We start from the raw sequence: 14167 nt of genomic DNA, 5'->3' as shown, positions 1-14167 counted from the left end.
TGTAGACCAGGCTGGTCTCGAACTCACAGAGATCCGCCTGCCTCTGCCTCCCGAGTGCTGGGATTAAAGGCGTGCGCCACCATCGCCCGGCTTCAGAGACTTTTAAGAGGAAGGCCAAGCAAGAAGAATGGAGAATTAACTGAGTGCGGGCACAGCCTCCAGTGAAAAAGAGAAGAGAAGCCACAGTCGCTGATCTGTATTCCCACGCTCCTTTGTGCAGAGGAACTGGTCTCCGCACCACATCTCCTGACGACAGGCCATCCATTCAGTTTCCATTGTTGAATTTCAAGCATCCTTAAAGCAAGAGCTGTATTATGTCAATAGCTCCACGTTCCCCGCACAATAGAGCAAGCCTGGCTACAGCATGTGCGGTAGCGGCTCCACAAAACTGCATCTTTTTTCATGCGCGATGCTGGTAAAGCTTTCCAGGAACTTGGAAATGAAGGGAAGATCACCTGTTAGATACAAAGGCTGATCCCTAGTGTACCAGGGCAAGCACATGCGGTTATTCACAGGAAGTGGGATTGTTTGTAGGACCATAACCTGGTTGCAGGCTGAGTGACCATAACTTAAGAGTCCCTGACTGAATGATATTTACCCTTCATTTGCTTTCTTAATTTGAATCAACATATTGCTTATTTAAAAAGTAATAAGGGCTAGCAGGAGGTAGAGGCAGGAAGCTAGTGAGCTGGATGGGGACTTTTTTACACCTGTCCTGTTTGTCCCATGAAGCCATGAACCTTCCGCCTTTCCTTTCCCTGGGCAGACCTACACATATTTGAACACCGAATATGAAACCTCCCAAAATATAGAGTCATGTGTTCCACCATGATTTTAGAATGCAAGTCAGTTTGTCTGTGTATCCATTTGTCTGTCTGTCTGTCTAGGATACTTTGTGCCTTGGGGAAGTTCTGTATATTTGCAAGCCACTGAGTCACTAGTGACAAGGACAGTAGCTATTCTATGAAGTTGTTGGAGGGAAAAAAAGAAACATGGAATAGCAATCTAAACCTCAGCATGCATGTTGATCCTCGTTAAGGTATGCAGTAAGAAGTATGAGATCATATTTCAATCAAGGTAGGTTTAAATGTTCTAGAGAAGAGTTCTCCAATTTCATGTTTGTTCTGACCAGTGTTCGTCAAGTGGCATAATATACCGAGAAGAGAATTGGATGTGAAATCAGATTATCTGTTTAAAATTCATCATTGCATTTACTTATTTACTTACTTGTGTATGTGTGCACGCTCCTGTGTGCACGTGTATACCTGTATGTGCACATAAACACTATAATACCATGCAGAAGTCAAAGGACAACTTGTGGGAATATGTTCTTTCATGCCATCGTGTGAGTTCTTAGGGTTGAACCCAGGTACAACAGTTAACCTCCTTTACCCGCTGAGTGCTGCGCTCTTACAAACTCAAATTACCTGGGTTTTATTACCGGATTTTCTATGTGTTAGTCAATCAGTGACTCTTGCACAGCATCCGACCTGCCTTCCTCTTTGCCGTTATCTGAAGAAATGGTAAATGCTGCCTGTCCGTGCTGCAGAGCTGTGGAGTAATTTCAAAGGTGAAAATGCAGTTTAAATTGAAGCTTTTCTTGTCAACTGCGGGTTTATGAAATCAGGTAAGAGAGAAATAATAGGATCGTTCTCAGAGGAATCCGAGATGGGCAGTGCCAGCCCCCATATACCTTGGATGCAAAGTGCTATCATGACTGTAATTATGAATATAACTAAAGGACACTCCTGGAATGCAGACTGCCGATACCTAAGGGTTATACCAAAAATGTGGTGGCCCCGAGAGTGCTTCTGGTCAAGAAACTCACTGGAGGATGATGTCCATGTTGTCCATGAGTGTGTGTGTGTGTGTGTGTGTGTGAATGCCATATTCTTTTTTATATCTATCACTAATGGATATTCCATGCATTAATGGATTCACCTATGACACTTTCATATGTAATATGCTTTCACCAATCCTCCTCCATCAGGTGTGGAAATCCCTGTGGTGCACTGACTCAGGCTGTTTCGGGTCCATACCCAAGAGCAGCATAGATGGGTTATATGGCAGTTCTGTCCATTTGCTGGAAAAACTGATTTGCAGTTGCCATAGCAATTTACACTCTCACTAGCAGTGTATGAAGGTCTTTTTCCTGAGCCCTCATGGGTGTTTGTTTTCTGTTTTCTTCATTGCAGCTATTCTGACTGAGGTGAGATGATGCTAGCTCTTCTTTCAATCTGTAATCCCCCCATAGCTAAGGATGTGGTAAAACTTTCATATATTTATTAGACATCATATTTCTCTGAGAAGTGTCTGTTCAGTTCATTGGGCCATTTATTGTTTGGGTTATTTGTTCTTTTGTGTGTAATTCTTCTATTAGGTATTAGTTCCCCATTGGTGGATAGTTATTTAAAATCTTCCTTTCTGCAAGCTGTCTAAATGTTGGAAAGAGTGTCTATGATGCACAGAAGCTTTTTAAACTGACACAACCACATTCATCAATTCTTGTGGCTTCCTGAGCTCCTTGAATTCTTTTCAGAAAGTCTGGGGCCCTGTGCACAGATCCTGGAGTACGTTCCCCTGCCAGCTTTAGTGTTTCAGATCTTACATTAAGATCTTTGATCCATTTGAATCTATTTTTGTATAGAGTAAGAGACAGGGACCTAGTTTTACTCTCTTATGTGTGAATCTCCAGTTTCCCCAGAACTATTTATATGAGAGTCTGTCTTTTCTTCAACACGGGTTCCTGTCTCTTTCTCCAGAGTTATGCAGCTTCATCAGTTTGTTTCTGAGTCCTCTGTTCTATTCTATTGATCTAGACTGAGCTCCCTCTACTCCTTGGAGGTCTAGACCTGTATCTTGGAGATTTCTGTCTGTCTGCCTCTCTCTCTGCCTCTGTGCCCCACCACCCTGCCTCTGGTTCAGATAATTCTTTCTCTGATGACTTTTCTAGTTTTATCTACCACCTAGCTCTTCTTTGTTGCTCTCAACCAGTAAACAGACATTCCAGCAAACACCCAAATGAAACTATGAAACACTTCTGTGTTTCCTCTCTGAACAGAAAACAAGTATTTTATTTGCCTAGCAGGCTATTCCTAGGACTTGTGAGTATTGTCACCAATTTGTAAGTAGAAATGATTTACATTAAAGTTAATTTGTGGATGAGAGTAATTCTTAGCACCTGCTTCCTTGAATGCAGCATCTCAGCTGTCCTAGCCACCCTGTCCTCTTGCTGCTCCTGCTGGTTCTGGGAAAGTCTCATTACTAATAGTGTGCAGCTAACGTCATTCTTAATGGAGACAGTCTGTATGCTTCCCCCTAGTTTCGGGAATGCTTTTTTCTCTTAGCGTTGTCCCAGATGTTCTAGACAGTGGTTTAAAGCAAGAATACTTAATAAGAAGTAGCCACATTGGGAAGAAGTGAGCAGAATTATCTAATTCAGTATAATATGGTAGTATATGTGGAACGCATAAGACAGTCTATCAAAATAGTTTCTATAAATAATTACCAGGTCAGAAGATTGTATGGGACCAATATGAAAAGGCAAACGTATTTCTATATATCAGCCATCAGCCATAATATTTATTAGTAAAAAATAAAAGAATTAAAAATTAAAAACATAAAATTAAGATTTTCTATTTTTCAAAGTATAGTGTTAAGAGAGTGTAACCACTGGGTGGTGTCACACGCCTTTAATCCCAGCACTCAGGAGGCAGAGGCAGGTGGATCTTTGTGAGTTTGAGGCCAAACTGGTCTACAGAGTGAGTTCTAGGACATCCAGAGCTACACAGAAAAATTAGTCTGTCTCAAAACCAGAAAAAGAGAGAGAGAGAGAGAGAGACAGAGAGACAGACAGAGACAGAGAGACAGAGACAGAGACAGACAGAGACAGAGACAGAGAGAGACAGAGATTATAACCATAGCCCATAGGATTGGAGAACATGTTTACCACATGCATATCTGATGTAAGACATATCCAGGATATGTAAAGAGATCCTATATAACAAAAAGAAAAGACAATTAAAATGAGTAAGAATAAACAGAAAATGAAGTAGAGAAATTAAGTGATGAAAAAACCTGTGAGAGATGCTCTGTTGCATTCGCTGTCAGGAAAATTAAAATTAGATTAGTATTTTGAGGTGCTGGAGAGATGGTGCAGCAGCCAGAGACTGCACGGCTCTCCAAGAGCTTAGTTCCCAGCACCCAGCTGCTGATACCAGGCAGCTCACACCACCTGCAACTCCAGATCCAGAGAATCTGACGCCCTCTTCTGGCCCCTGCGCATACCCACACAGGTGGCAAACACATACACATACATATACACACATGCACACCCTTTAGAAATCTTTTCCAAATGACTATCTTTTGAGAATCTATGAGCACGAAAGTGAGTATTCTGGAAAAGATGATCTACAGGGGGGCTGACTAAAGTGGGAAGAGCTTCCGATACCTCTGTATTCTGCTGGTGGTGGTAGGAATGACTTTATAAAACAGTATAAGTTCACCTTGAAAAAAGAATCTATTTTAAGCAAGATGTTGCAAATTTTGTGACCCCACAGCTGTGTTCCAAAGCATAAATCTAACAAAGGTAACTATTTCTAACCATGAAGAGATACAGACATAATCGTTCATTCCTGCCCTTTTCTGAGAGTCAGCACTTGAACATACACCAAGGGAGACTCAAGAGCGATGGGGACGGGATCTATTTGCATGCAGCCATGTGGATGAATATCAAAACATCATGTGGGGTGAAGGGGACCACCCACACAGAGGAATACATACTTTATGTTTTATGAAAAATTCCAACAGAGAAAGCTAGGTTATTAGAGTCACAGTCATAATTACTCAAGGGTGAGGTGCATTGTATGAACATTTATGTGGCCATCAGTTTAGCTGGAAAATCATTCTTGCAGCTATCAAACTATGATATGTATACTTTTCGATGTCTATATTATACTTCAGTGGATAGTTAGAAGAAGGAGGCAGAAAAAATGTATTTCCAGAGGGAATGAAAGCTGAGACAGTTTGCTGCCATCAGACCCAAAGTAAAAGAAATCCTTACAAGGGCTTTTCATGCAGAAAAAAAAAAAATCCCTGACAGAAAAATGGAAACTTGGGAGGAGGTAGAGTTCAACAGGGACAAAAGAGCTAGAAAAAGATTTACATTGTTGTAGTTTTTGTTGAGTTTTTTTTTTTTTGTGTGTGTTTTTTTTTTTTTTTTGGGCCCCCCCCCCCAGCTCCCAGATAATCTCACGGAGACTTATTCTTTCTTATGAATGTTGGACTTTAGCTTGGCTTATTTCTAGCCAGCTTTTCTTTACTTAAATTATTCCATCATTTAAATAATTCCATTATTCCACATTTGCCTCTGTGCTTTTACCTTTCTCTATTTCTGTCTATTTTTTCATTTCTTCTTTCTGGCTGTGTGGCTAGCCCCTGGCATCCTCCTCCTCTTCTCCTTTTCTTGCTCCTCGACCTTTCTCTTGTCTATTTATTTTCTCTGCCTGGCTAGCCTGCCTATTTCTTTCTCCTTCCTTGCTATCAGCAGTTCAGCTAGTTATTAGACCAATCAGGTGTTTCAGACAGGCAGCAGTACCACAGCTTCACAGAGTTAAACAAATGTAACATAAAAGATTGCAACACATTTTTGCATCATTAAACATATATTCCACAGATAAAAGAATGTAACACATCTCACACTGCTATTCCACAACACATAGTCTTTGTCTATAGTTGGTGTATCTGAAAATCTACAGACGGTGAGAGAATATGTGAGTCTAGCAGGATAAGCCAACGTGAAGGCAGTAGACAAAAGTTAGTTTTATTTTACAGATTTGCAGTGATTATTTAGAAAATGAATTTATAAGTAATAGGATTTCAAACAGTAAGCAGAACAAAGGTTCTGAGGACATAGTCTAGTAAGGTAGCTGTGTTGTCTCCACATAGCAAAATGTGTAAAGCTGAGAGACGTGACTGCGTGGAAGGACAGATTGCTCAGACTGCAGCAGTCTGATAGTGCAATGGTGTGACCCCCTTCAGTTACTACCAAAGCCCCAATAAGTTATTTGTTTTTAAAAACTGACAATCCATGTGAAGGACTGAGGCACATGGGTTAATAGGACAGTCTCAAATAACTGAACTAAGTTGGAACATGCACTGTCAATATCAAACCTTATCTTAATGTTGAGTAACTAAGTACTAAGTATACTTGGGTAGGGAGAGAAGCCACCATAGAAGTTCATAAACAGATCCGGACTTATAAGTACCGCATACAATTGGTCAGGATGTGGTGCTTTGTAATAAAGGGAACTTACTAACGATTTGAACTATAATAATTAAAAATTCATTAAAAATAAGCTTGTGTCCCTATTTAATAACACTATAAATGTTGACATCAGTTGAATCGTAGGTCTAGACATGAAGGACATAATGATAAAGCTAAAAGAAAGTATGATGGTGTATCTTTATGTTCATTGGCATATAAATATTTCTAAATGTCAGAAAGCAATAAATATAAATAAATAAATGACAAGTTGTGATATAATAAAATTCTTTAAGTTGTTATAGAGACACAGAGATGAGTTAAATTACATGCTGTAGAGTGTGAGAAGATACTCAAACTACATATGGCAAACAAACAAAGGAATTCATTTGGAAACCTCACAAACGCATAGAGCTTAGTAAGGAAAGAGAAAGAATAAATGGGCAGTGGATGGAAATAGGCACTTCTCCAAAGGGCATGTGCGGTCAGCTAAAGGACCCAAGAAAAGACGCCTCACTTCATCAGCCACCAGGCAGATTCTGAGTTAAAACGGCACTAATGCCGACGGAAAGGGCTGCCGCGGGACTGCATTCAAAGGAGTAGGAGGATGGGAGGCAGCTGAAGCTATCGTGCACTCAGGTGTGGTTAAGAGCTGGCACGGCTACTTAGGAAAACTGTCAGACGGCGTCTATGAAACCGAACATATGTGCACCTCATGGCCTCCCAGTTCTATTCTTGTCTTTACAGCAGCAAAGCACACATATGATTATCAAATACATGCAAGAGAGTTTTCGTTCCGCCATTGTTCTGCTACTGAAATTGCAAAGCTAAATTGTCCATGGTGGTAAAATGGAACAGATAGAATGGAGCAGCTGGAAAAACATTGTCTTTGATAATAACGTAGATGGAATCTGGGGCAAAGATAAGCTCAAAGCCCACCATCTCTGTCTTCATTCTGTGTCTGCCTGGTTTACTCAGGGTTAAAATTCTGCTTGATTCTGCATTGGCATGCTAACCTCCCAAGGGATCTGAGAGCAATAAATGTAAATGAACGCTTGACAAATTGGATCCTAATAAAACTCTATGATTCGGCTTCCTTACCTATCTCACCCCCTAAGCCTCCCTCAAGGCTGGAGTCACAAAGGTAAATTCTTGTCTTAAACCTGTAGTCACCTTAGGTTCAAGAAAGAGCAAAGCCACACAGGCAAGCCATTAGCCGAGAATGGTCTTCTATGAGGGAGAGGCTACTCCTGGACCAGACCATCCTAAGCAACTACAGGACCAGACCATCCTAAGCTACTCCTGGACCAGACCATCCTAAGCAACTACAGGTCCCTAGAGTGATTTAGCAGCCCACCTTTAGGACTGACTTGAGCAGGACCATTTAATTGCTCATACCTCTTGGTCTTTGTCACAATCCTCCCTTGGAACCTTAAACTCAAATCAGTATCTCAAAGAAGAACTTGGGGGTCACCATTTTTTGGTTTCTTCTTTCAATACATTGACTAAATCTGCTATGGACCAACGGTCTTATACCCTTAAAGCTGTATAAGTTGTACTGGTTTAATAAAATGCTGATTGGCTAGTAGCCAGGCAGGAAGTATAAACAGGGCAACCAGACAGGAGAATACTGGGAAAAGAAAAGGTTCAGTCTGTAGTCGACACAGAGGAAGCCAGACTCAGAGGAAGCAATATGAGAATGCCTCACAGATAAAAGGTACCAAGCCACGTGGCTAATACAGACAAGAATTATGGGCTAATTTAAAATGTAAGAGTTAATAAGAAGCCTGAGCTAATAGGCCAACCCATTTATAATTAATGTAGATCTCTGTGTGTTTCTTTGGGACTGAATGGCTTTGGGATCAGGCAGGACAGAAACCTCTGTCAACACAAATCTTTCTCTGTTTTTCATCTGTTGTCTCTTTAATTGGTATTGGGGTAAGTGGATGAGCCTTACTTGTTTGGGCCACCATAGTCCAGGCTTTTGCTTTTAAATTCTAGTTTTCATTTCACTGATTTGTAGATAGGTCTCTCTAAATTCCTTGAGAAATAGGTTTTTATTTTTCTATTTCTACACTGACTGTCCAAGAGCATCTAGGAGGCCTACTTAAATGCATTTCAAACTGCTGAAGGTGAAATGAATGGTAGCATCAGTGACAGGTAAGTACCAGGTAATATACTCTCTGGTACGAGCGGAATGCAGGCTTGCTTTGCATATGTGGCCATGCTAGGGTAAATGATATCTGTAGATTAGATAGAAGAAATCTCTATAGTATTCTATAACTGTATTCATAGACTAGCCTTCTATATCCTTGACAAATAAATACAAGTCAAAATTGACTCACAGGTCACTTTGGAAGAATCTGTCCATGAGTGTATGTTGTCCTGTGTGCTCCTCAGTGTAGTCTGGGGTCTAAGTAAACATGACCAGAAGTGTTTCCTTTGTTAAAGCATTTATTCACAAAGCCTTGTAGACCCAAGGTCATTGTTTATGGGGAAATGCCGAGACCACAGCCGTGGATGACCTCGTTATCACAGTTCCTTCTGGTGTTTGCTAAGCACTGCTTATGTTGACCAACTTCAGCCTCGGTGACTTGGAGTGTCACTGACTCTGCTGTTTGCTTTCTTTGTAGATCTGTTGAGGTTCAGCATCAAGTTATTGTATGATAGCTTTGTAAATAGCCCCTTCATTCTGCTTTGAACTATGGTAAGAGCCCCATAGTCTCCTAAAATGGTTATAGTTGACAGTGGTAAGAGCAACTATCGTTGATTTTGATAATTATGTTTTATTACTGAATGAGCTATTTTTACTGATTTCTGACCCCTCTCATCAGCATAGGTATTAGAAGATCTCCGTTCAGTATTTATTGCCATGGAAACCATATCTAGCGGCATTAGACATATCCACTGCTTTGAATTTCTTAGGGGAGGCCTTGAGCAATCCCTTCTGTCCCTTCTGATACTTCCTTTAACACTAGTGTGTGTGTGTGTGTGTGTGTGTGTGTGTGTGTGTGTGTGTGTGTGTGTGGTGTGTATGTGAGAACCTGAAGTAGACAAAGACAGAGGGACAGACAGACCGACAGACAGACAGACACACACCCAGGAATTTGTATACCTCTTCACTTGAATTAATACTTATTTTGATCTCAACCTCTTTATAAACATACTATGTTAATTAATCCCTACCAGATTAGCCCTTGAGGTCATGTTTCCCCCTCATGTTTATGGGGATAAATGGCTGTCAAAGGAACAACTTGAGTGGAAGCTGCCATTCGTTTCATACAAGGTGTGAAGTGCCAGGGGTAGGTATAATTCCCTATAGTTTGTTCAACTTTCTGTCCCGGTCTAACCCCCGTGTGTGTGTGCGTGTGTGTGTGTGTGTGTGTGCGCGCGCGCGTACTTATCCCCAGTGAAAATTCATGTGATTCAAGTTATGATAGGCAGAGTTAAAGTTCCTCGGTACAGTTAACATTATTGTAGTTTTCTTTCACCTTGATCTAATAAAGCAGACACATCAGCTGGGCTCTCCTCCAGGGTTTCACTCACATCTTCTAAAACACAAACATGCAAATCATGCTTGCTGTGCTCCAGCATTATCAACGTGTGTGCTCCCTAGAGCCGGAAGGAGCTCACACTCCAGGGAGAAATGGGCCTTTTGTGGGAAACGCTCAAAGAAAGCAAAGTGATAAGTCGCAATGCCTGTGAGATTCAACCTAAAAAGGGTAATGTCTCTCTATAAACTGACAGCCTGCTGCGCTTGGACCTACAGCCAGGGGCCCTCTGTTGGCTGACTGCACATGATGGCCATTTAGACTGCAAGGTGATGGTGAGGGGGTGTCACTTGAGCTTGTGCTGAAGTGACAGCTGCCTCATAAATATGTCAGGGAGGTAACAGGGAAAGCAAGAACGAAAGGGTGAACTTCCTTTCCCCTTTGGCAGCGGCACTCTCCCGAAAGAGGAGAGTGCTGTGTCTTCCTAGAACTTCTCCTCTGTGATGTTTAATCTCATGTGTCAGCTTGACCGGACCATGAGGGACCCAGATGCTTGGCTAACCATTATTTCTGAGTGTACCTCTGGGTCTGCTTCTAGAAGAGATCCATCCGCATTTAATTCTGCATGCAGAGGAAAGTGGATGTTTTTCATCAGGGTAGGGACACTGTGCCCTCTATTGAGAAGTGGAATACAACACAAACAGGGGATGGGAGTTTGCTCTTTCTGTCTGACTGCATGTGCTGAGACAGTTATTGGTCTCTGCATTCCCTTGGGCCATGTGGGGTCTATCTGATTGGTTGTCTGGTTCTTTAAGACTTTGAGCTCAGACTGGAGCTTACAAATATTGGTCCTTAACACTTGGGACTTAGAAACTGTCACCATCAGTGGTCCTGGAGAGCTACATCACTACTTGCCCTGTGTCGCCAGCTTGTTGATGGCTGATCGTGGAATGGAGCATCTCAGTCTTCACTGCCACAGGAAGAAATTACTTAAAACCTCCCTCCATATATTAGTATTTACCCTATGTCTATAGCTCTATTCTACTGGCTTTTTTTTGAAAGCACTAACAGAGTGATAAGTAAGTGAGTTTTCTTCAGTAGTTTAGAGATTTTAACAAATTGCCCATTTATTTAATAAAAGAAAAGCTTTTACATTTTAGAAAATTCAATGTATTGAAAAGAAAACACATAATCTATTCCTGAATAATTCCAGTGAGTTTGGAGCCGTATATGACATTGTTTTGGTTAGTGTTGTGGCTTGAAACTGGCAATCTGCCCTACAGGATCATGTTTTGTACACTTGATCTCATGGTGTTGGTGGTGCTTTAGGATGGCTGTGGACCTTTACTTCTGGCCTGCCTAGTTGATGGAGGCCTCTGACAGCAGGCCCTGGGAAACTGTACCCGCTTCCACTTCTGCCCCAGCTTCCCACTTCAGATCTGCCAAGATGTGTGAGCCTCTATCACACCCGACGGCTGCCGAGACCTCTGCTGGGCTTTCCCTGCTACCTCGGATGGCGCTGTGGACCCAATACAACCGCTCTTAAGTTGCGTCTACCATGTATTTTGTCACAGTGATGAGAAAAGTAGGCAAAGTGGGAGGCTGCATCTGTCTCTGGATGCTACTGTACCAAGACTTGATGAAAGTACTGGTTTTCCTCATTAAGTATGTGTTTTATTGGAGAAAGTTAAGAAGATAGCTTCAGACAGAGAGCACAAAAGGTCACCGTAATCCTATCATTTAAGAACGTGCCTGTTAAATTTTTATAGTAGAAACTTTCAGAAAAGATCAGATTTATTTGGAGCTAAAGAAATTTGCATACTTTCTTGTAGCCCCTGATAGGAATGTGGAGAATTTTATATTTGTTATTTTGGCTTTTTCCCCCATAATGTGATTCTTCTATAGATTGCATAAGCTTCAAGCTATAAAAAAAAAAAACTTGATTTATTTGCAAGTAAATCTCATTTTGCAAAAGGTAAGATCAATGGGCTCTTAAAATACCAATATCTTTCTATCGTATTAAACAGCCTGTAATATTATTTTTATGGGGTATTGCCTTCTATCATGTCTGTACTATAATATAGGTAATTTAATTAAGTGACCATTCTGGAGACACTGAGGCTAAACAAGCTCTCTTCCTATTTGTATTCGATACTCATTAAATTCATGCTGTGAATATCTTACTGGAAGGGCCAGATTTCCCAGCATGCTCAGCTAATGACTGGAGTTCTACATGGCTCTTTCTGGGAGCAAGAATAAAACAGTGGGGGAATCATTTGTTTCTTCAGTTCTGTCTCTTGCCATTGCATTCGTACTGCGGATTTGGATGTACGTGGTTCAGTCAGAATCAATTAGAGTCTCCATATTCCCGAAGTAATTAAAAATTTCATGCTTATTTACAGAGTTTTCAATTAATATCATGCTTATTATAATTATCTAGGCAGTTTAAAATGTGATCCCTGCCCACTTCTAAAAGATAATAATGGGTTGGATGAATGGGCACTTATGATGGTATTGGCAACATGCTTATTAGGGACTCACAACACTATGAAATCTTAATGAAAAAGCGGAATGTCTAACTTAAAAAATGTACGGAGACAATTTGGGAGTCAGGGAGGTACCTAAAAAGCAGTGTGGTTTCAGCCCTAAGAGCGCATACTTACATTTGAATTTTTTAACCAACCATGAATATACACAAGGAAGTAGATTTGGCTTTCAGGTAATAGATATATGATCAGATATTTCATGAGAACATAATACTAATCAAAATTAAGACAGACATTTGGATATAGGTATTACAAATTATTTCTCCCTGAAAGGGCTTTTCTGATATGGGAAGTATTGCTACGGCATGCTGTATGCGTTGTGTTACTTTTGTTGTGCCTTCCTGCATTGACGCTAAGTCTTTTTCTTTAATTTATTGTGGACTTGCAGACCCTTTGAACTTGAAATGGGGCTTTCTTGGTGCCCCTTGTGGGCTTATTGTGGATCTCATTGTCTTTTTCTTAAGGAGCCAGGCAGAAGCGCTGCTCCTCACAGAAATGTGACCTTTTTCCTCACCCAGAGTCCCCCCCCCCCGCCACAGCCCATTTTTACTGTTCAATCAATTTTTTTTATTTTGTTGAAGAGTGTTATTTATGATTCCCCTGTAAAACCTGTGAAAGAAGAAGAGAACAGGCCGACTTTTCTCTGAACCGTACTAACGTCTTGGGCAGAGAACTGGAAGAGGAAAAACGTTTGAAAATGGCAAATGCTGAGAGACTAATTGCTCCAAGCAAAGCTGTTATGACCTGACGAGTTAAAGTGACTTTGTCCCCGACATTCCTGTCACCTGTGCAACAGAAGGGCCTAAAAGTAAAACCTGAGCATCAAACAATCAAAACACCATTATTCCCTAGGTTCTGTGAAGAGGAAGAGTTCTGTATAATTTTGTCCCTTCCTTCGTGGCTGTTGGGCTGAGTCAATGGGATACACAGAAGGAGCCTTTCTTAGCATACATGCTCAAAGTTCAACAAAAGTCGCTTTCCTTTCGTCTGTAAATTGATAGGAAGCCCTGACATTTTAAACTTGCTTATGCGAATGAAAACTCTGCACATTTTGTCTGACAGAGAAAAGATATTTCCTGTAACAGCCAGGGGCTCAAAGAGAAGAGGAAAAAATAGAAATAAGAATAACACAGAACTCCTTCCCTCCCCTCACCTCTTATGAATAAATAAAAGCATAAGAGGATGTGGTTGCATTGTGGGTAGGCATTAGCCTCTGAGTTCTAGGGTTCGCTGTGTCAACACACCCTGTGGCGCCATCACTGTGGTCTCTGTGTGGTCTGAGAAGCTACTATTGTCTTACTACCAATTCAAATAAAGGACTTTTCCTCAATGGGCCATCTTGGTCCTGTAAAATTTCTCCCTTGAGTCTTGTAAGAATACTGCTATTCACAGTGAGCATACATTAACTTTTTTTTTTTTTTTAAGAATTTGTTTTGAAGACATAGCTCAAGAGGAAAGGAAGAAAAGAGGAACAGTCTTGTTATTGTCTCTGGGTGCCCTGTGGGTGGAAGGATCAGCAGGGGAGGGGCTTCCTGACCTATGCTCAGTGTTGATAGAGTCACAAATAAGAGTGAAATAAGATTAATGAGGTCCAAGATTGGTCAGAGTCACAGGGGAGGAGCAGTGTTGGAGGAACATTCATTATCTCTCTATCAGCAGTCTCTCTCCCATTGTTCTATGGGTCCTGAGCCCTGGGATATGCTGGGATGGGAGTGTTTTGGTTTGTACAGGCAAAACAGTCATACAGACAAAATAATAAAATAATTTTAAATGAGAAACTTAAAACCTAGAAACTTTATTTTTTTAAAAAAAAAAGAAAATAAGACAAATAGTTTCTAACTATGTTGAATTTCTCATTCAAAAAAATG

Source organism: Microtus ochrogaster, chromosome 5 (assembly GCF_000317375.1).
Source record: "Microtus ochrogaster isolate Prairie Vole_2 chromosome 5, MicOch1.0, whole genome shotgun sequence".
NCBI classification, from domain to species: Eukaryota; Metazoa; Chordata; class Mammalia; order Rodentia; family Cricetidae; genus Microtus; species Microtus ochrogaster.
This window is presented reverse-complemented; position numbering follows the sequence as displayed.